This window comes from Zootermopsis nevadensis, unplaced genomic scaffold, assembly GCF_977971745.1.
Source record: "Zootermopsis nevadensis isolate Lab colony 2312 unplaced genomic scaffold, Znev_1.0 Znev_ptg000019l, whole genome shotgun sequence".
NCBI lineage: Eukaryota > Metazoa > Arthropoda > Insecta > Blattodea > Termopsidae > Zootermopsis > Zootermopsis nevadensis.
Window position 1 is genome coordinate 10,358,754 of NW_028259151.1, and position 23,818 is coordinate 10,382,571.

The following is a 23,818-nucleotide window of genomic DNA, read 5'->3' on the forward strand; positions in this document are numbered from 1 at the left end:
ATGTTGACGTCAGCCGGGAATTTTCGGCGAATTAACAGAATCACAGATCCCGAATTGAATAAACAATCCAAGCTTCCTTTATACGTACAAAGTAAAGGTTCCCACGGGATTCACTTTGTTCCCACGGAAATTTAGTAAGAAATATTCCTGTTAAGATATTCTAATTGTCAGACGCTACGAAATGTTTAATATTAGTCAGTGAAAGGAGCCCAGCATCACGTGACGATCTGCATCACTGCCAATAATTGTTTAAATAGTGTTAAATTTGAATAAAATCATCTCCGAAGATATATCACGCAATCTCTTAATTGTGAACAGTGTAATTTTTGTAAAGTTACGGCCATAAATTTAATCTTTGTGGGCATCTAACTGTTCAACACCTAAATTACGCCTTCACAGGATAAGCAAGAACATAAAACCAAGTTGAAGCTATTTACAGTTACTGGAGACCTGCACCAATTTATTACAAATTTCGCATGCAAAGTGCATTTCATGCTCTACTTTTTATCTACATTTATATTAAGAAATTTAAATCAGTCTCATGTACACAAAGTTTTGTGAACCAGATACCAAACCTTTAACATCTCTTAAACCGTTTAAATTAAACAGAGCCCAGACCTTTATTTCGAACTCCGAATTAAAAACAAGGGAAATAATTTCTAACTTTCAAAATTACGTAAATCTTACAAATGTTTCAAATCAGAACACGCGTAACTAAACAATTTCGGTCACTGCCTCAGTGCTCAGCCATAATTCGGCCTGCCATTAAAACAGGAGTACATTAACCTCATAACCTGCTTCAAAAGCCTCTGGCTGATAAGAAATTTATTTATTTCCTATCTCAAAAAACAAACTCAGCTAACCTACAAATTCCTTATCTCCAGTTTCACACGACGCGCGCACAGCCTCAAATCACGAGCGGCTTATCAACGCGTCCTAAAAAAATATAAAAGAATGATCACATTCTACAATGTTAAAGGTAAGAGGTCAACTGAGATGACCTTGAAAAGTTCTGTTCTCAAATCGTGTAACATGTCACCAGAAAGCGTATCTGTCAAATTTCCTTCGAATTAATTCCAATTAAAGCCTCACACTTAAATTTTGGAGAAAGTTACTTAAGTGACTTAAACACAATAATTTCATAAACAAACAAAATTTGCAATGGAAACTCACTTAGCTAGTAACTCTACCTCACAAAATGTAATCCAAATTTGAGGACAGTTATGAAGAATTTTGAACTTTCCTACGCTGATACATGTAATGAACCAGTACTTTAAGATCCAGTATATTGGAAGACGGACGCACACTACGGAAGAAAATTCATTCTGTAATAATAATGAATGCAAAAATGTCAATTAACTCTTGCAGCATAAAAATGCACAAAGAACTGATAAACAACGCTGGGAAGGCAAGATTGGAATCGAACCCCAGTTCATAAATCCGTCACTTCGCTGATTCAGCTCTAGTGTTGCAGTCACGTGATTACGTAACCACATCTCTCTTAGTATGAACGATAACAGAAGGCGTATGAATACGACAAAGGAGAACTGCAAATGTTAGCTCAAACTGAAAATGTCACAACTGTAACGCAATGAAGAGTTAAAGACGAGAAAATCGATTCATTTCACGTAACATCCGTTCATCATCAACAATGTTCACGACAATAAACAACTCAATCCTTTAAAACACAGTGGTAAGTTTACGTACCACCTACTTTCAACAATCATTAACTCTGCAAAGTGTAGAAATGGGGTTAATATGATTATCAGAGCAAACAGACTATTCTGCACATTATTAAAGCCCAGTTCAACAGAAAATCACGTAAACTACAAACATCCTGTACATATTAACGTATATAAATGAACTGAATATCTATGTTCACTATCACAAAGAAAACAGATTTTCCTAAATAAGTTTTGTAATCTAAATTTGTGCTACGGTACTACGTTAAATGTACATTCTGCTGCATCTGCGATAATCATATAATAAATTAAGAAATATCTACTCTTTGGCATATCAAATAACCTACCTTTAAATCTAATCCCGTATTTCCAAGCTACAGAAAGAATATAACATTCTTACATATTAATCATTATCAAAGTACTTATAAAGAGGTGTATTATTTTTCCTTCCGTTCCTAACCTAGTTTTACAATCGTTATCAAAATTACGAGCGTTCTAGCTTATGCAAACTTTCACTGAATTTAGTATCAAATGTCGAACAATGGGCCATTTTACTGAACAGCGAAATCAACTGAATATCATATTAGGAATACTAAAGCAAACGTAATTTAAATTGTACATTATTATAACGTAAATAAATGGATACTCGAACGTGGATGTGGTCAATTACGAATACCAAAACGTGGAATTCTTGACATCAATGAAGTACGAACAACAATGAAAATTAAATGTGCATCATACTGAATTAACAGCACGAAAAGGAATCTTATGAAATGCTACCCTTATAAATAGTGGATTCTGAGCTAACAAAAGTCGCTACAAAGATTGCGCAGTCTCCAACCCAGCACAGCCCTGCACAACCAGGACACATGGCGGCCTCCCAGCTGATTGCAGGACCAATAACAACAACAAAGACACACATTGAAAACCGCACATTTCAGACGTGATCATCACGTATTTGCATCTACACAGTTCAGAAAACAAATACTACACCGCAACTTCTACGGAAGAAAACGTATACAGATGTACTATTATTAAGCACGTACTTAAAATAAATTTCTGTGCGAGATGACAGTTCGCCTGTAGTCAGAACTAAAGCCCTGTTATTATGCACCAAAAATTGAAACGATAACATATTTTCTTCAAAATGTTATTAAATGTGTGGCACTAACAAGGAGTTCGGAAATAATTACGTGAATAACATGTAAACACACAAGATGGCTGAATAACACTGTCACAGCACACAAAGAAACAAAGAACTACCTAATATTAAGGTACACTAACCTCCATAAGCTCGTCCTTCTATATCAACTGAATCTATATAGTCTTAAAAACATAAAACTCTAAATTCAACGTTCAACATTTAAAAATAGCTACAAAATCACTAAAAACGTTGCACAGAACTCACTACGCATCTCACCAACACAGAAGTCTGGTTCGATTTATTTTGCATCGTCTGCGAGCCACGGTTCTGCGCAGCTGTTAGTGCGCACTGGTAGTACTCTCTGTTCAAGAAAGTTGCACCTTCCTAATTTAAAGACACGATTATAAATCACTTCCCGGTAGATTATCAGGACAACATTGCTCAGCACAATTCACTTCAATTTTTATTTTACAAAAGAACATGAAACTATTTAGGAAACAACGTTAAAGTGTTTGGAATTAACAACGAACGTGCCATTATACTAACTTCTAGATCCGAGTGTAGCGTGTATGGGTAGAGTACAGATATGGTAGAGGATCTAGGGTTTCCAAAGCTTTTGTTCCAGTAACGTTCCACGAAACAAGGCTTCTAATCCTGTTTGATAACATGTTTCCCGCGGGACTGACAATTTTAACTTCCTCAGAGGTGGAACATCCTCCGTCATCAAAATACTTAAAAATGTACTTTCATCATTTTGACTAAAAAGCGTTCAGAAACACAGCTATTTAGGGCCTTTTTCCACTCACACGAACAGACAATAAGAATTTATCACTGGTAAATCAAGTTAATGTCCTTTACAAATGCAGACGATAACCCCAGAAGATGTCATGAGAGGAGTAGTGTTTCGATATGAACACTTTCTGAAGGAAAGCACTTTAATCCTGTTCTAAAAATAAACCTGCACTTATTACAGTGTATTTTAATTAACCTAATTAACCCAGTTTAACGCCAAACCTTATTTCGTTGTTTGAAACACTAATTTAAACTTATTAAATTAATTATTCCGTCTAATCACAATTATATTTAAAATTTAAAATTTACAAATAAGATAATTAAATTATCATTTTACATTTGGAACATTTTTAATGTTTCAAATGTAAATCGATTATTCGATGTGGAACATAAAATGATAATTTAATTATCTTATTTGTAAATTTTAAATTTTAAATATAATTGTGATTAGACGGAATAATTAATTTAATATTTGATTCACAATATGACGCAATTATACTATCTTATAATTTAAACTTCTAGGAAGGTGGTACACATTAATTCAAGGCGAATTTATTATGTGTTTGCGTGAAAACGTTCTGTAAAAGTTCAGTCTGAGTTGCAATGTTTAACTCTGGAGAAACAAGGTTTCGATTTGGTAACTCAATTTTCTTGCCGGGGGTCAGAAATGTGGCATCGTTGAATTTCCCTGTCACACGTGACAACCCTTTGTTCAAAATAAAATCCGGCTTGAATTCAACGGTCTAAATCGGGCATTTGTGGGTTTTGATGACGTCAGCGTGCGACTATAAATGTCGTAAACATTGTCTACTAAGCTTCACTTTATACATCGTTGTGTACAAATATTTTGAGGGCTGTACAGAAGAGATTGGCTTGGAAGTAAACAAACATGGATGTTTGTCAAATAATTCGAAAATGTCACGAGATATAAACACGCGGAGAAGAAAATAGGAAGATTAAATGAAGTTCTTAAAGACAATGGACCAAAAGCGAGTTCAGAAAATATTTGCTACAGTGACAGTCGGCCACAAATTACATTTTGTGAACTGCGATCTACCAGGAACTCTGCCAAATGTCGTCAGGCTTCCTTGTTTGTTTTGCGACAATCGCAGAGGCTGTTTTGCGTCCAAACTTACTTTAAACTCGCATAATTTCGCAGAAAATTTACGAATTCTTCAAATCACGATCAGGAAAATTACTTTACTTGAGACATGCGACTCCAAAATCAGGCCTACGATCTGTCAGAACTGGCACAGATGAGATCTGCAAGACATAAAACCTCTCACGTCTTGAATTATGCCACGAAGAGTTGCATTTTGGAACGCAAGACGTTAGGGGCCTGTCCAAGTGTGTCTGTCTGTCTGTCGCGGTTCTCCTAGGGTGCAGACAACCTGCAACACCAGGGTCAGGCAACTGTCGCGAAACAATAAGACTCGAGGTTTCCGAAAAAGATTGCCCTGAAATGACCTACGTGATGTGGAGTGAAAAATATGGCTGGAATGTCAGCTTATTCCAAAGAGAACACTTTATCCGGTCTTGTTTCAGAAAAAGGATAACAATACAGGACGTACGTGTGTGACTATGGTCGTTTACATATGGAATGGAGTTCTCTCAGCCCTCCCCATGGGACACGTAGGCGGGAACTTCCTTAGGCCTGATGAATCCAGCCCCGGTCTCCCAAATGTTCCCTACCCTAATTACTTGATCGGCTCAAATGACGAAGCTCCTAACCGTCACTTCCTCCATCTTGGATTCAAATATTCTCGTCGGCATCGTCTTTTCGAACGTCTTCCCCCCCAGCTGACGGCGAGAAACCAAGTTTCACACTCATACAAAACAGCAGATAAAATTACAGATTCATTTATTTTAATTCTTACGCTTTTGGGGTAGGCGACAGAATATTCTCTCCTGTTCTAACACGTCGTCCTACCACATCTCCTAATAAGTTTACGTCAGCAAAGTTCTACAGCCTCTCCGAGACGGTGGGCTATTTTAAAAAAACTATATTTTAATGACATTCCATTGCAGGTCAGCCCATTCTAGAACTTTCTGTTCCCTTAGAATTGATAACAGGAAGCCCGGATAGCTCAGTCAGTATAGTGACTAGCTACAGACCGGGGTTCGATCCTCGAAGGGGGCAGAGGACTTTTCCTCTAGCCTCTGCGTCCAGTCCGGTTCTAGGGCTCACCCAGCCTCCTGTCCATGGGTACTGGGATCCTTGCTCAGGGGTAAAGCCGGCCCGGGCGTGATGCTGACCACTCACCCCATCTGTTGCCGAGGTCAAGAATGAGTAGGAGCTATACCTGCGCTCCCCCCCAAACGCCTACATGGCGTATAGTGGGACAAACTTTACTTTTACTTAGAATCGATAACAACGAACGGCGGGCGAGCGAAAGTCCGGAGAGTGCCGACGAAAAGGCTTGGAGAAAGGAAGTAACGTTGTCAGAGTCCTGAGACACAAGGCGCACCCCCTTTCAAGGATCTAAAAACACAATAAACGAGGCTTGTAAAATGGCGTGTCCTTGCTCTCACCACGTGATTCTTAGCGGTTCGAATGCTGGGGGAAAGGGACGATTTCCTCTCATCCGTGGCGGATAACTTGTTGCAAGGTGGAGGCAGAATCTGGGGTAATGCACAGTGTGCTCATACCAAAGGACCCGCCAGTGGCACACAAGTCCTCGGTGTGTCGTCAAGTCGGAAAATAATTATATTCCCGTCTCTCAAATTCTACCCAGTGACATGTTTATTGCGATATTTGTGCTTATTATTTTTATTTATTTAGTGTTCTGTCTGACGACAGGTCCATATGAACAGGATCCTTCCATCCTTTTCTCGGACTGGGACCTGTTCATATACGTTCTTGGCAGATGATCCAGAAGTGGTTTGCCATTGCCTTCTTCTGTGTGTGAATGGAGTAATTGTTGGGATGCCACGGAGGAAAACTCCGTGTTGCCTAGACCACGGCGTTGCCCAACACAAGTTATAAATTCGGTCACCGCCGGGAATCGAACCCGAGACCCCAGGATTACAAGGCCAGCGTTCTAACCGCTAGACCACCTCATCTTATTATTATTTAGTGTTCTGTCTGCCGACAGGTCCATATGAACAGGATCCTTCCATCCTTTTCTCGGACTGGGACCTGTTCATATACGTTCTTGGCAGATGATCCAGAAGTGGTTTGCCATTGCCTTCTTCTGTGTGTGAATGGAGTAATTGTTGGGATGCCATGGAGGAAAACTCCGTGTTGCCTAGACCACGGCCTTGCCCAACACAAGTTATAAATTCGGGCACCGCCGGGAATCGAACCCCCAGCGTTCTAACCGCTAGACCACCGTGGCTAAAGCAGAGGGGTGCGACCCGTTTTGTGTTCAGCGACCTTCCGTGGTTTCATGGTATCCTGTCTCCACTTGGTCATCAGAATTAAGCAGCTGAACCTCTTAACGGGACCTCAGACATGAGCTTGTAAAGAGAAGAAAAGATTGGACGGGTTGGGATGCGGGGGAGGGGGAGGGGGACAAAATCAATTATCGAAGGGGGCCAGAACACTGAGCGGAGAGTTCCTAACTTAACATAACGGCACTCCGAACAGCGCCTCACGACGGGCTAACTGACATTTAAAATTCTTTGTGAAACATGTTGGCCTTACATGTTACATTTACGATATGATAATGAATGTCTACGAAGATCGTTCTGATGATGGAGGCAGCAAGGACCTCTGAAACGTCGGTAAACGTCTATTTGCAGCAGTCAACTTGCTATAGCGATAAGGATGGCACGTCAAACTGAGGCACAGCCTCTTTTCTGTATTTGTTAATGCCTCTTCGTGCAAGGTATAAGACAACGGCGATGCTGCCTTTCGCTTCGTCCCGATCAAAACTTCTTCAGGGTAAACAAATTTCTGCGATGCACGGACGATCGTAGAATTTTCAACATCCGAAGTGCTACAGAGCAATGTTTAAAGTGCGGCCTTATTTTTCCCTCTTGTACGACGATCATGAAACTTTAATTTCGCCTCGTTCTCAGTTCCCATGCGTAAAGATGCTTGTCGGTTTAGGGGCCCGGGGTGGGGGGTGGGGGGGGCAAGGGCCCTACTTGATCGTACACTTTAGTCTTAAAATAAGAAAACTCTTCCACGTACTCAGACATCTGTGCAACAAGCACGTACATCCAGAACCCGTCTGAAGGCCTCACATGGTCCCAGAGGGCGTATAACTCGTTTCGGCTTCTCCGTTGAGTCTTATCTCATCCTTCACACTGTCGGTGCACAGTAGAAATAAAGTCAAGGCACGACGTAAGACGTTCCGATAGAAGGCAAATAAAATCTGCCTCCAGGTTAATTAAGCACCAGGCAGAGGTCAGGGGTCACGATCTTTTTTCCCCAGGGAAAGAAACCCTCAAATTGGATACAGCGGACAAGAGAAAAACGCATCCTTGCCGGGAATCGAACACGAAGTTAAGAGTACGCTGAATAAAGGCATGTTCGGTTTGTGTTTCGTGATGCAGAAACGTTGTGCCAGTCTGTACAAAGGTAGCGACTGACAGTTTTCCTTAACGTGACAACTCCCGGCTTCACCGTCTTCAGTAACGCATCAACTTCGTTTCTAAACCGTGTATTTGCTGATAACAAAAATGTACTAGCAGATCTCGTACAAAATATAAAAGACCTCAGATGAAGGAAACTGCACACTGAGAAGCTTCATAAAGCGTATTCTTCGCCAGTATTATCAAGGCGATCAAATCAAAGAGGATGAAATATAGATATTTTAATTTTTATTCGGAAAATGCGAAAAAAAACAAGTGGGCGCATATAGGAGGATAATATTAAAATGGGGTGTTAGATAAACATTGTGTACGTTGGTTTGCAGGCTTCGGGCTCCTTAGAACCCGAGGAACTTTCAGACATGCTGAGAGACTATTTAGTCTCTTTCCTTTCAAAGGACTCTGCCCCAAACAGTTAACGGTACCTTCGGATGGGTGAAACGCACATCTTGCTATTGGAATCCAGACCTTCTGTAGCTATGAGCAGCTGTTTCCCCTTGACACAATGCCACTTACGGTCCGAAGTTCTTTTCGACGAATCGTAAACAGCAACGCAGAACGTAGTGCCTACACGACGACACTCACTGAATCACACAGCATCTGAGCAACGAGCAGTGACATGCTGTCTGGAAATATCAAAGTGATGTGATAGATAATGGACTCTTTTGTACAGCTCTGTTTTAATCAAAACGTCCTACTATATCCGCTGCGAAATGATGTGGATGCGATTGAATTCCACCTGATGAAAATAGCATCAGCAATGCCATCCTTGATCTTGGCACAGCATCTGACGCGTAAAGAGAGCAGTCACTCATTTTGGTCGGTTTCAGTAATCACTGATGTGCTGCTGATTCTGTATCATGTCTCCTTATCACTGAATCAGGGCTGAACTAATGTAAAGCTTTCAGGGGTGTCTCAAATGCGTCGGTGTTTAACTCATACCAAGATGGATAATTCCATGAACTCAACGTTTTATTTTATTTAGCTCAGTTTTGTCTCAGCGACTAAAAAAATAGCTTCGAAAACCCGGGAAACCAATGAGTGGAAGGAATAAGTCATGAAATTATCATTAAAACAAAGACTGATTACATCTTGAAGGACATTTCAGTCGTGGGACGAAGACATCCAGACGCAAATAGTTGTGCCAAATCAGAACAAGAGATGTTGATAATAACCGTTGAACAGAATTAGAATAGATTCGAAAGTTCGCGTAATAGAAATTTCTGTTGACACATTATGAATGTTACATACGTATTTATTACAGTTATTATTATTCAGTGTTCTGTCTTACGACAGGTCCATTGCTCTGCCCAAACAGAGCTCTCCAGTTTTCCCTATTCATTACATTTCTGACAAAAAAATAATCTTGCCACCCGTCGTCAAACAAGGGAAGTCTGTAAGTCACTGTCGAATCACACATCTCTTCGCTGTTTTCACTTCTGGAATTGTCAGAGATTAATCAAAAAAGGAAATTAATTTTTAAATGTAACTCGCTTCGCAGCTACTTTGAGAATAATCTTAAACCCGTTCTTTAATCGTCTTCCAGAAATTCGACGGCGTATCTACGGTGGTCTAGCGGTTAGAACGCTGGCCTTGTAATCCTGGGGTCTCGGGTTCGATCCCCCCGGCGGTACCCAAATTTATAACTTGTGTTGGGCAAGGCCGTGGTCTAGGCAACACGGAGTTTTCCTCCGTGGCATCCCAACAATTACTCCATTCACACACAGAAGAAGGCAATGGCAAACCACTTCTGGATCATCTGCCAAGAACGTATATGAACACGTCCCAGTCCGAGAAAAGGATGGAAGGATCCTGTTCATATGGACCTGTCGTCAGACAGAACACTAAAAAAAAAAAAAAAATTTCAGAAAAGGAAATATAAACCACGTATGAGCAAAAGAAGATTTGAAGGCGCTGAGTTTGAGGATGGCTGACCCCTGGATCGTTTAACCGTGTAGTCTGATATACAAGTTTGCCAAAGTCTGAACGGTCTGATTGAGTACTTGTCTACAGATCTTAAGTAGCATACAAAAATATTTAATGTTTAATCTAAAAATAAACATTTATAGCTAACGTGATACTAAAATTAGGCACTGACGTCAAAATATGAATTGCAGGAGTTATAAAACTGAATCGGTTTACTTGTCTGTGAATGAAACACACGTACTTTTAAATTATGTGAGCATCTCCTCGAAAAATAAACAGGCTTTTGCCTGAGCATCCGACGTCTAATCATAACCTAACAAACCACAGTCTGAGTCAGTATGATATCACCATACGTAACACGTAATTCTGAGGTTTATGTACTCATTTATGGCTCATTTAATGATGCTGTCAAATAGCTTTATGATTAATGATTAGTAATGAGTTGGACTAGACCTAGGCAAAAACTGGTGTGACCTAATTTGACTGCCTTGAAAAACTCGTGATAACTGGTCTCCAGGCCGAGATTTGAACACCGAATTAGGAGGTGGCGTGACAACCACTGGACCGACGTTCGACGTAATGCTAAGAATGCCAAGACACGTTAGTGTACTCGCATGTGATGATAATAATTGTATTGACTTGCGTAATGATGCAACATACAGAAATAGCCAGCCGAGGTCTGTTGCTACGCGTGGAACGGAGCGGTCCTTGCACGAGAATAGGAAGTCATAAACGCAATTCTGTCTTCAGCAGCCGAAAGTCTCGGATATTTGGTTCAAACAGCAATCAGTTCTGCGACTCCGTGCCTCCCATCATCCTACCTACCACGTCTGATCTTTACTCGCTTCAGACCGGGCGAATTCTCTAACATAAAGACATTGCAGATTCAAAGACAGAAGGAAGGAACTCGAGGTCCTCTGACCCCAAGGAGATTGCGGATACCGTCAGTTGCCCTGTGCTCCACGAAGAAGTGAACTTCGCCTGTCCTTTGATCGAACTGTGGGACTGTTCTCTTAGCCGAAGATACTACGCACAATTGCAACGTCGCATACACTGGGCGCGTTCTGATATTTTAGTTCCACAGATAATTTATTTGTAAAATGGCGTCATATATCAAAGTGTGTCGTTAATAAAATACTAAAGAATGCGTTTATGATAAAAAAAATACCGTCCGAATTATGCTCTGAACTGAACAAATTTCAGAAATCGGCTTAATTTTCATGTTCCGTCGTTAATTTAAAAAAGGAGTGCAGACATCAATCCGAATAAGAAACCGTACAGCAAAATTAGCAAAAGTGAGTTGTAAAGGAGCGTGTTCTGGAAATGCTATGCGTAAATTACGGACTTAACCGAGAACTTCTCGAACACGGAGAAATAATTACCACTACAAATGGATCTCAGTGAATGTGTAGCGTCATCGAGCCTTGACAGGAACACGGGCGGATTTGCAACCACTACGTGATTCACGATTTCAGTTCAGAGTAGCATTGCTTAATCGCGTAGATAACACCGCCAGCTTAAACAAAACAAGTAAACAAAGTCATTAGAATCAGTTTTTTTTTTTGAGTAAATACGTAAGGATGGTAGAGAAAGCCGACAGTTTCTACTCAGCTTTATCACATTTTCGAAGTCTACACTTCAGACTAGCTCAGCCAGGGAAGCCAACACACAGGTTTTCCTGTCCTTCTTTTACCTGGTCGGAAAAAAATCATTACAACAGTCACCGCATGCAAATCCGACAGATTTTCTACCCTGCCCCCGGCAATTGAGTCTCCAAGTCAAGAGTTACCAACTTTCTCCGGGACTCGGCCCTCGTTCACCCTTTCCTATCGATTCGCGGACAATTTACTGAAACTTCAAAGCAGTTTATTTAAAATCCTACTGACTTATTGTCGCAGATATCAAGTAGGATTTTAGGTTTAACGTCGGTGAGTACGAAGAGGGCTGTCTTCTGTATTGTACAAGTCATCGCCCTGATGACGGAGGCAGTAAGGACATCTGTAACGTCGGTAAACTTCTACCAGAGTACACGGCGCTACAAACCAGAAGACGGCCATCTTTGTGCATATATTACTCAAAAATTTCATTTGACAAACTCATTTACAACTTATACCTGCCTTTGCTTGAGTAAACGTGTTTATCGGTAAACACGCGTTCAAGCTCTTCATTTCACGTTTTTCTAAATAAGCCGAACAGTTGCCGACACAAACAGAAAGTGTTTATGCAGTCACGTAACTGTACTCGACAGACCACGGGCTGGAAACCCCTACCTCGTAATTATGTGGTGCCTACGTCAACCCAGAGAAAAATTGTACAGTTGTTCTGAGACATGTTCCTGTCTTGCAATGACAGACACGTGGAACAAGGGCTGGAAAATTCAAAGCCAAATACACACACGCCTTTACGTGTTTTCTTTTTAAAATACGCTACCATATTTCAGATTATGTAACGTCGAAAGGCTTAAAGACACTAAACAGCGAATTGGCAAATATTTGGAAGGAAACGGTCATATCCTGAAGGGACTGACGGAAACCACGATGACCATCAGTCAGGGCATCCTGTCTCCGGGACGATATATGAACCCGCGACCTGCGGAATACGAAGCTCGGGGTCTTGAAGGCTTTTACCTCCACTTTCCTAGAATTCCTGAGATCCACAAATAGCGACCACGTGCCACCCCCCCCCCCCCCGGGGCACCGTCTCATGGCTTCGTTTTGTGACACTTCGTTACTTTCACTGCAGTCAAATAAATTCGCAAGCGCCAATTCTCCGAAAAGCCGTTCAGTCGATTGGAGCCATTCTATATTTAAATATGCGCCTCTCATCCGACGCCTTACAAATTCGGAACTCGCTCTTAGCATCGCTGTTACTCCTGATTTCAACGCTCACAGGACCCCGCGTCCTGTGCCACACCAAAGATAGAAAAAAAAACACTTTTCAGTGCATTTGAAACTGGAGGGGCCACATAACGTCACAGCTTCAGAGAGAGGACGGTAACTGAACAGCCAGCAGGTTAACTAACAAACTGACTGACTGACCGGACAATTAATCATTTAATTACCCAACCGATAACCCAATATCCCGGTACAGATCTTCCAGAACAGTCTGTAGTATCAGAATTTGAGGTTTTCACGGTGGAGGGTCCGAAAATGGCTGTCTTCCAGAAACTCCTACCTACCAGACTACACGACGCTACAACCCAGAAGACAGCCATCTTAGTGTGTAGTTTGGCTAACTCAGTCCCTCGACGCATCTGTTTCTGAGTGACTGCAACTGTTTCGGAGGTCTTTGCCAGTACCTTCTTCATGTAGAATGGAACTCACGAAATGCTGTTATAATAAAGATATCAAGGAAGACGCGATCTGCAGCACACATGTGACAGATGAGTAATTTCGTACAGAATTTTATCCTTAAAGTTTTAAGGAAAGAGGCCACTTGCATGACCTGGGCATAGATGGGGTAATATTAAGTTAGACTACGGGTGTCGTGAACTGGATTTATGTGTGAACACGGTGATGAACAGTCGTACTCCTCAGAAGGCGGGGATTTGTTTATTGACGATCTATGTTACTGTAAGCTTCTCCAGGAGGACTGTACTCCATGGAGTTACAGTTTACAATTTCACTGTTAAGTATCCCGAAGGTTACGTTCGTATTTTGTTTGTTTTGCATAAAACAAAGAAAGTGTGCCCCTTGAACTGTACGAACATAAGACGTAGTTGTTTCGGTTCATTTCATGACGTACTAGAACTGCTCTCTACAACCCAGCACGGATAAATGTCTGCAAACTGTTGTTCTTAGCCAAATCGACCCTGGAATAACCACATAAGTTGACTGTCTTCATTATCTGAGTGGGAAAACACGAAGATAAGAGACTACTTGGAAGACATAGGCACAGATGGGAAGAATATATTTAAATAGACCGGGACATAAGAGTGTGGCCTGAATTCACGTGGCTTAGGACAGAGTTCTTGTGAACACGATTATGAACTATCGTCTTCCGTAAAAGACGAAGAATTTATTGACTACCTGGGCGACTATCAGCTTCTCAAGGACTCTGATCCACTAGATGCAGAAGTCACCTGTTAGCTGTCTGACGCTGGCGTGAAATTAATGCAATTAATAATAACAAACTAATCGAATGGCGTTACAAGTCGCGTTTATTGCATGCGCTGTACTCGTCTCGTTTCCCGATAGGGCAATGAACTTCCGGTAAGTATAAATGTCCTCCAGGAACAGGACGTTAGTCAAGTCGATAAGGATCTCAACTCGTTCCCTGCAGAACAGAATGCAAGATGGTCCTAGCAGGAGGATTGATTTGCGATGAAGGTTTCCGAAACTCTCACCTACGACGCCACATTAACACCAATCGGCGCCTATGGCAGTCTTCAACATGGCTAACATAATTCCTCCGAAAGCTTTTTACAAAACCACGGGGTCACAATGCAGACGACGGCAACACACACGACAATCTTAAAAATCCAAATGTCACCTAAAAAGTTACATATTTTTACGGACAGTTTGTTCTCTAAATTCTTAAAAACGTGCATTTCCATTACTTTCAACGTGTAGTAACAGATTCATTTTCGATTGTCTATTCCTAAGAAATTCGCATAATTATTTCTGGTTTCCTTTCCAACAATTTTGTGTCCCTCAAACTACTCAGTCGTTAAAATACCCCTCCCCCCCCCCCTCCCACCAAAGAAAAAATATCCCGCTACGGGCCATGTAGGCGTTCAGGGGGAATCATTCTGGTTTTATATAAATAGGGAGGGAGAGATCATTGATCTCGCAGAGCTTTCATTATTTATTTTTTAAACCACCAGTTGACGCTCTGAAGGAGAGCGAGATTGTTTCTGCCTCGTTCACAGTTCACGGAAGGATTTATGGAGCTGCTAGGACAACGATGTTACCTCCGCGTCTCCTTCGCTCCCATGCGTGCATTTCTGTTACGACGTGCGAGATTTAAGGGTCTCACGGAGGCGAATTTGAAGCACCGTTCCGCATCTGGCTTGCCGTGGATTTTTTAAAAAATTGTATGTTCTTACTTAATAGAAATAAGTAGACAAAATTATCTTTCGCCATTAAAATTCGTAACACACACACACAGGATCATCATTGATGTTCGCTCATCGTCCTGATGATGGAGGAAGCAAGGACCTTCGAAACGTTGGTAAACTTCTACCATGCTACACGGCGCTACAACCCGGAAGACAGTAATCCTACAGATCGCTGTTATTCGCACAATTTGCGTAGGTAAAAATCGCAAGGTTACGAGGTCTATGGACCAATAATAGATCAGAAATTGAAGACCACGTAAGCTGCAAAACGGAGGTTTCCAGCACAGCTTTTAAGCTTGAACTTTTATCCTTATTGCTGTCGATACTGTAGTTCACGGCGCTCGTCGTCGGCGTCGGCGTCGGGTGTCAGCTGTTCGGCTTGATAGGGGAAGGCGTCACCTGTTGGAGTCATTAGTGACATGCTTCGCTATTAAGAGACAATCATGATTAAACGAAACCTGGATCCTGTGATGGTAGCAGGCGATCGACTGACCAGCAACAGCGGACTGGTTCAGATTAACAGTGACCTTTCCTCCAGCAGCTATTGACAAATAATTCTGCGGGCCCGATTAACAAGTGGTCGCCTTCCGGATGTGGCCTGCGGGCCGCCAGTTGTGTTCACTGCACATAAAGCAAATTGTCGTGCATGAAGATGGCTGTCTTCGGTATGTCTCCGCAGAAGTCTTGTTGTAGAAATCGACTGGCGTTTCAGAAGTCCTTCATTTATTCGAAAAAGTCCCTTCAGCAGACTTGAGACATTCTTGTTAAGCCCTTAAGACTCTTCGTTTCTAAGCGACCTGCATTCAAGCAGCTTAACTCTTGTGAACGAGGCTTTGGACCATTCTTGCGTGGATAACGCAAGCCCTGAATCGGCAAACGGTCCCATCAGGCAAATGCGTCCTTGCGGTCTGCTCGAAGTGCCCTTCCAAAGACGCTGCTTTCACGAGCAGTCAGAGAGACCGTAGTTCTGTTCCGGTGCGTAACACTTAAAAAGGAGGCAGCCCCACTGTCACCGGACACCACTTGCTCGGCGCCGAAACATTAAATTCCAGACGTAAATTTCAATTTGGGTCAGAAGTCCTTGAACAAAAGTAAACGCGGAATAAAGAATAAACCATAAACGGAACACACTTAAGAAGTTCATGTGCCTTTCTAATGAGACAAGGCGCAAGTTTCTGCATCGCACTGCGATTTTTACTAAACAGCTTTAGTTTCGCCGAAAGAATTTTTGTGTACTCTGCACATTCACAAGAGAAATTTGCACGCACGTGCCTTCCGGTCACAGCCAGAGTCCACTTTGCGTGGCAAGATGACAAATGGAATCAATTTCAGACGAGATTTTCAGATGTCAACTGAATTCATCTGCGATAACATCGCGGCCGAGCGGTTAGCATTTTTGCCTCATATCCGGGAGGCCCGAATTCAAATCTTGCCTCAGAGATGTCGATTATCGTAGTTTAACTCAGAGCTTCAAGACATATTCGTGAACAGTGCCTCAAAATAAACTACGGTAGTCCCATTGCTCATCATTCAAATCATCTTAAATTCTATGTTGTCTAACATACTCGACGCAAAATGCGGTTAAGTTACCCAAAAAACAAAAAATTAATGTAATGAGAAACTTCGTTTCCATCGACAAAAATTCTTCCTTCGATGTCGGTCTTCTGGGCAGTGACATCGTGTGGTCTTACAGGCAACGTTTCGGAGGGACATAATGCCTCCATTTTCAAAACAGAATGTTTCTCTCTGAAACGCTGGTATCTGCCTCCGAGCCCACACGGCGTCACAACGCACTTTTTCCTTCCTTCCTTCCTTCCTTCCTTCCGTCCTTCCTTCCTTCCTTCTTCTCTCCTCCTTATCCTCCCTTCACCCCTCAACCTCCAACAGAAACATGGCAAGACCTCAAGTTCCGAGTCTGTTCAACCAGACGGTGGTGTTTGTGAGACAGAATTTTGTTCACAAATCACGCAATGGCTATTTCTACGTTAATGAATGACAATATGGCGATGATTCGAACGCTGTTCTATTGTCTCACCTGACACCTGAGCTGTTTGGCTGCAGTCGACTAACAAAGCCGCTGGATAAGCATCCCCGAACAACAATTTCTAGGTTCCAACCCAGTTATCTGACAGTCCAAACTAATGGGGGCGTAGTGATTGCCCGCTGCATCCTACTGATGGCTGGCTGCCAGCCTGCAAAGCCGTAACACTTTACCATACCAGGTTCAGGTTTATACGAGCCAGCGGTTATATTGATTCGTGTGGTTAGAATTCCATACTACGCTGTTCTGACGTCCAGCTGTTTTGAAGGGAAATACGAACACGGGCGTGACCCACCCGTGGGTGTCCGGGGATCCCCAACATTCTGACATTGGACCAGACACCAATATAATTCGCGTGCCCCAACTCTTCCAAATGCGTCACAAAACATCAGGTAAAAAAAAATTGTACCAAATATACTGCAAATTTCGAGTCAACGTCGTTTCTACGCAAAGAAGCCGTGGTAATGAACTGAACGCATTACTGATTCTAAAAATGACTCGTGACTGCATACTGTATATTCCAAGGTTGGCCAAACTTCTTACGTCGAAACTGACACTTAAGGGATGCACAAGGAAAATAATTTTGGGCGCAGGAACTGTATGTCAGGAGTCTGGGGAGGAGGGGGGTTGTCACCCCAGGTGTGTTGTGATCAGTGGCTCAGAATGAATACACCTGAAATCGCCATCGGTTTGAGTGTGGATAAGATGGGAACGTTTTCATACATACACACAAACTTCCCCACAGAGATAGGCGATGTTATTTGACTGCAAATAGGCTGAATGTGAATTGTACAAAGACCAAGTGAATTTATAGGTCACGTTTCGTCTGGCAATGACGTCATCGGCTCACGAGCGCAAAACCGCAAAAACACTGAACCACCCTGTTGTCTCGGGGGTGTTAGCGTGGTCGCTGCACCAAACAACGGCGCACTTTTTGCGGTCTGAAGGTGTGACGCTCGCCAATCGAGGCGTCCTGTCGGAAGGCGTGACGTGGTACCCGGGGAGCGGGCCCTGCCTCAGTGACCTTCAACCCTGCGTTATGAACCGATCACAGATTTACCTAAACGACGCCCTTCAGTAGGGCCGGGCCTATGTTAATACAGGCGACACATTTGGTGCATTTCATGGTCCTCATTGTACTCATATTTTCCAACCTTCTGGTACTTCGTGTCTCTTGGGTTCAAGTGTTTTGTAGACAGATCAGTTTGTTTGCTTATTCCTCGAACAAAGGACACAAAAAGGAACACTGAACCCCTGTAGCAGACACACGTGTCTACATGTCCGCTTCATCGTATATCGGAATATTTACATTCAAGTGACCTACTCTCAGACCCTTGGCGTCCACTCTCTGAGGCAAAACCCACTCGTATTATGTGTTCTTACGACCTTATACAAATTCTGTAAAGGTCCCATAAAACGCACAAGACATAGATGTAGTAAGATATTTACCAAGGAGTTTTATGAGATTTTGTAGTCACCAGACTAACAAATTACACGCAACGCAGCCCTCCTCCTTGAGATGCTTATAATCTTCCCCAAGTAAAGAAACTGTTCCCAGGGCTCTGCCCCTCGCTCACAAAGCCCCACATTCACCCCACTACTCGACTTTTGCTCTGTTCTGTAGATTTATCCACTCAAACTACAGTCTTACAGAGCGGGATCTGCATACAGTTCCATCCGCTTACAGAAAGTGCTACTGAAATATTTTTTATTCGTCGTTTTGAATATCTTTAGCCAGCTTATAACAACGTTTTCTTTCTGCACAAACATGTCTCTCATTTTGCAATCTGTTTATCTGCCACGTTTTAGAAGACCTTTTTGAATAACTCCGTTATCAACACTACTCGCACTCCAAAAATCTCCTGTACATTTTCTAGAAAAGGAAATACAAATTAACGTTTGCGTATGTCCCAAGTGTCCAGCGAATAATGTTCCAAATTCTGCCATTTATAGAATCTGTCTGCAATAAACTGGGTTCAGCAGACACTGATTCAATCACAGACTTAATATCTGGGGAAACATGTGCGAATTACATATATATATATATATAAATATAAATATAAAACCGCCACGGTGGTCTAGCGGTTATAAAGCTGGCCTTGTAATCCTGGGGTCTCGGGTTCGATTCCCGGCGGTGCCCGAATTTATAACTTGTGTTGGGCAAGGCCGTGGTCTAGGCAACACGGAGTTTTCCTCCGTGGCATCCCAACAATTACTCCATTCACACACAGAAGAAGGCAATGGCAAACCACTTCTGGATCATCTGCCAAGAACGTATATGAACAGGTCCCAGTCCGAGAAAAGGATGGAAGGATCCTGTTCATATGGACCTGTCGTCAGACAGAACACTAAATAAATAAAATAAATAATATATATATATATATATATAGTGCTTTAACAGATTTTGACAAAACTCGATCTACTGCACTCCAATTAAACAAGTATCGCCACGCAATTTGATTCACTTTAATTCAGTTTCAAGGTCACTTTGCCTGCATGTCATACCATTTAAACCTGTTTACAGAATTCCACTAAACTTTACATACGGAACTTTTTGAAAGGGTTCAAACGAACGAAGACCAATATTTTTGTGCCCCGTGACAGAGCCTGGCTGAGAGTCGAAAAACGACAAAGTGTAACTGGCCGAGACAGCAGACTGCAATCACGCGCAAAGAAACGAATAAACTTTTAATGGCAACCGAAAGGGCCGATCCTCCTTGCAGGGCAAAAGCTTAATCCCTCGCCCTTGACTCGTCTCAGTCCATTTCTTATCCCGAAAAAGCGTGTAGGCCTACAGGCTTACGTCGTCTACGTTTGGAAATGGTTTCCTAGCAAATAGGCTACACCCAATGTTTGTTTAACTTGCAGCAAACATGTGAAAGGAGACTGTTTTCATTTCATGTCGTAGAAATTTATCTCTTGTTGTAAGACGTTAAACAGCAGACTGCCTCGTTGGCAGTTTTGTTTATTCGCGAAAATATATATATATATATATATATATATATATATATATATATATATATATATTGTGGTAATATTTGTGCTTCGCGACGTAGGTCCCTCGCTCTTCCGCGGTCGTTCTTACGCAGGCCTCAGCTTATAGCCGGTGCTCTGAATGAAGGCCTCCTGATGGCGCATAACTTCGTTGTTCATTTCTTTGAGAGGTTGGAGGAGCCTGAAATTTAAACTCACGACGGAGGCTGGCATGGCAGAATAAGACAAAGGAACCGAATTATCTGCGAAATATATCTCTATTTCTCTTATCAAGAGTCTGTAAAGCACGACCGAACAGTACAATTGAGAAGTGTATTTAGACAGAAGGAGCTGTTCGACTACTTCAAGTGGAATTGAATGCTGATAACTTCCAGAATTAACTATCCGCAAATGAAATGCGAGATGTGTCACGTAATCACTTTTCTCGGTGACAAGCAAAGCGACATCACCACAAAACAGATAAATAATTTCCTCCTTACGTTATACCACACACTCTACACGCAAACCAGCATTATTTAGGTCATACAAATAACTCTATGGCGAAAACATCTTCTCGAAAACCTATCAATAATTGTCTTCCAGGCAGGAAAAACATTTTCTACCTTTTATGGAACACAGAAGTTCACTACTCCATATCCTGTGCCCTACAAATCCAGTCCACATCCTTAAAACGTATTTTTAAGATTCATTTTAATAGTATCTTCACATCTACGCCGAAGTTCCAGACGTGGTTTCCCAACTAAATTTTGTTCGCATTTCTGGCATCTTTTCCATGTCATCCTCCTTGATTTAATCGCCCTAGTAACTTAATTTGCGGTGGGCAACACACGCCACTGATCTGCAATTCTTCCCATCCCTCCTGTTACTTCCTGTCTCCGCCCTGATGATGGAGGCAGCAAGGACTTGTGAAACGATGGTAAACTTCTGCCAGACTACACGGCGGTACAACCCAGAAGACAGCCATCTTCACCATCACTCCGTGGTTTTTCCTTTCAGATTAGTAAACTTAATCTGTTCTGTAACTTTTTAGCTGGAAGAATGTGAAACCAAAGATTCTGGTAACAACCATTCCCGAAATTTAATATCCTCTTATTTCAATCCCTGATGCAGTACTTATTCGTTGCCAAATATCTGAGAATTTCCCCACAGTTTCAAACGGTTTGCGAACTACACGTCCTTTAATGCGTTCTGGGAAGGAATTTTTTTCACTTCTGGAGTCAAAGTCTGCACCGACAGCCTCTCACTTTGCTCAACAGAGATCTTACATGACCCAAAAGATTCCCCGTGCCCCAGCGAGCAACATGCAATGAACGCTGTATGAAATGATGGTCTGTTGACAAGATTCTTGATCTCCCGCCGACTGAGAGAGAGAGAAAGAGAGAGGGAGAGAGTGAACGACTGTTAAACTACGCAGCGAACAGCTGAGAGCGAAGGCCAGCTAGCCAGCAGTCAGAGGTAACAGTACAAATGTCAAAACAGTAAACAGTTAACATGGAAAGTGTTTCTGGAACGTTCTCTGATTTATATGGCACAAAGCTGATGATCCTATTAAGGACTAATGGAGCTTTATCTGCTAAACAATCGATATTTCATGAAACTCCATCCTTACTTTCTTTCTTCGTTCATAATTATGAAATATCGAATAAATTAAGTGGATTATTCGAAATTTTATACAAAAACTGATCGCTCGTTACACACGCGCGAAGCTTCGTAGATTCAGGTACATCTGTATCTGCGAGAGATGAATGAAGAAAATTACATAAGGAGAGACTTCACCAAATCACAGGGGACGAGATGCGCGGAACATTTAAAACACACGAGGAAATTCCATAAAAGGGGAATGAACTAAACCAGGGGTGGGGAACCTTTTCATGTCGGAAGCCCGCATTAATTTAGCTGTAATCAAATAGGGCCGCGTTCAAGAAACTTCAATTAGATACACTTAAAAATTAACATTATTTTGTAAAAAATCTGACTACTATGTACTTAATAATTTTAAAAAAATGAAAACTATCTGTTAATTTTAAAGTTAACTAATCCTGTAATGACTTTGTTGTGTCTACTTTCAGTAGGAAAGCATTTGAATGTTTGGTTGCAGCATTGAGGTCCGCGGTTTCAGTTTATCCTCTAGATGAGTATCCGTCATTTGTGGCCTTAAGAGCGTCTTGAAAAATGTATTAATAGAAATAAAAGGATTTGTTCTGTAAAATTTGGATTCAGTCAAAAGGCCGCACTTAAGGACCTAGAAGGCCATATGTGGCCTTAAGGCCGCAGGTTCCCCACCCCTGGGCAAGGCGTGCGATATTTTCAGCGCCAAGTACATGTTTTTCTTCGTAAAGCAAGGTGTACAGGGAAGGATAACATTAAAATTAAATTTCGGGGTAATGCGATGTGAAGCAGCTGCTTATCACAGGGTCCAATGACAGACAACGAGGCCACGCTATTAACCTCTGCGGGTCCAGAGAAACAAAGGGCATTTTGCAGCTCTGACCGCGGACTCTTATCGACTTCTGAAGACTTTGTGTGTCGCTGGGTCAGAGGTCATTACGTCCGCCCTTCGGCTCTTGAACAAGAAAAAACAGCGATGTGATTTGCACTTTAATCTGAAGCCATTTCAGGAAAAGTGTTCCATCGGCGTCGGTGGTCTGTCTGTCTGTCTGTCACGACGACCCCGCACATTACGTGCGACGGCGAATGAAACCACTCTCGCGTCTTCTGTTCACTGATGTAATGGTCACTTCACGCTCCACCACGAGCGAAGAACATTTTATAGGCCGGCCGATGTCTCTTACGACGCACTGGTTCCCATTGTTGGTAATTTTTTGACGTAAATACGTCTATATGGAAGGGTCATTCCGCAAAAACGTGTTACGAAAAAGTACAAGATCCATATCAACAAATCGACAACAATGGTTACCTAGGGAACGCCGTGTTTACTCGGCATTGTTGTTACCTAAGAAAACGTGTAAGATCCATATCAACAAATCGACAACAATGGTTACCTAGGGAACGTCGTGTTTACTCGGCATTGTTGTTACCTAAGAAAACGTGTAAGATCCATATCAACAAATCGACAACAATGGTTACCTAGGGAACGTCGTGTTTACTCGTCATTGTTGTTACCTAAGAAAACGTGTAAGATCCATATCAACAAATCGACAACAATGGTTACCTAGGGAACGTCGTGTTTACTCGGCATTGTTGTTACCTAAGAAAACGTGTAAGATCCATATCAACAAATTGACAACAATGTTTACCTAGAGAACGTCGTGTTTACTCGGCATTGTTGTTACCTAAGAAAACGTGTAATATATGGACCGACAACAATGGCCAGCTTGCGTGCATTGTTATGTTACCTAGAAAACGTCATCTCTTTACTCGGCATTGTTGTGTTACATTACTGTCGTCAACAATCCGCTTTCGTAACAAGATGGATGACATTGAAGATAACATTACACTACAGAGACGTAAATATAATTTAAATACAGAGACGTATTTACGTCAGATTCTCCGGAACCGTGGTCTCCACTGTCAATTTTGAACAAAATGTTTCGCAACAATGACATCAAATCGTACAACACAAGAAGCAACAATGACCTTGGATCGCAATGACCTACGTGATGTGGCGTGGAGAGAAGCTT

The 23,818-nt window shown here is 42.0% G+C and overlaps 1 protein-coding gene across 3 annotated transcripts in view; it reads right to left on the reverse strand.

Moving 5' to 3' along the window:
* Ypel (Yippee-like) overlaps positions 1-23,818 on the reverse strand; it is a 109,956-nt gene that overhangs the window by 63,106 nt on the left and 23,032 nt on the right. For 2 of the 3 annotated variants that reach the window (XM_022086498.2, XM_022086491.2), the window contains exon 1: positions 2,967-3,141. The exons of the other annotated variant lie outside the window; for it this stretch is intronic. The gene's annotated coding sequence lies outside the window, so the exon portion shown is untranslated. Of the gene's footprint in view, positions 1-2,966; positions 3,142-23,818 lie in introns of those variants that run through there. 3 annotated transcript variants of the gene reach the window in all.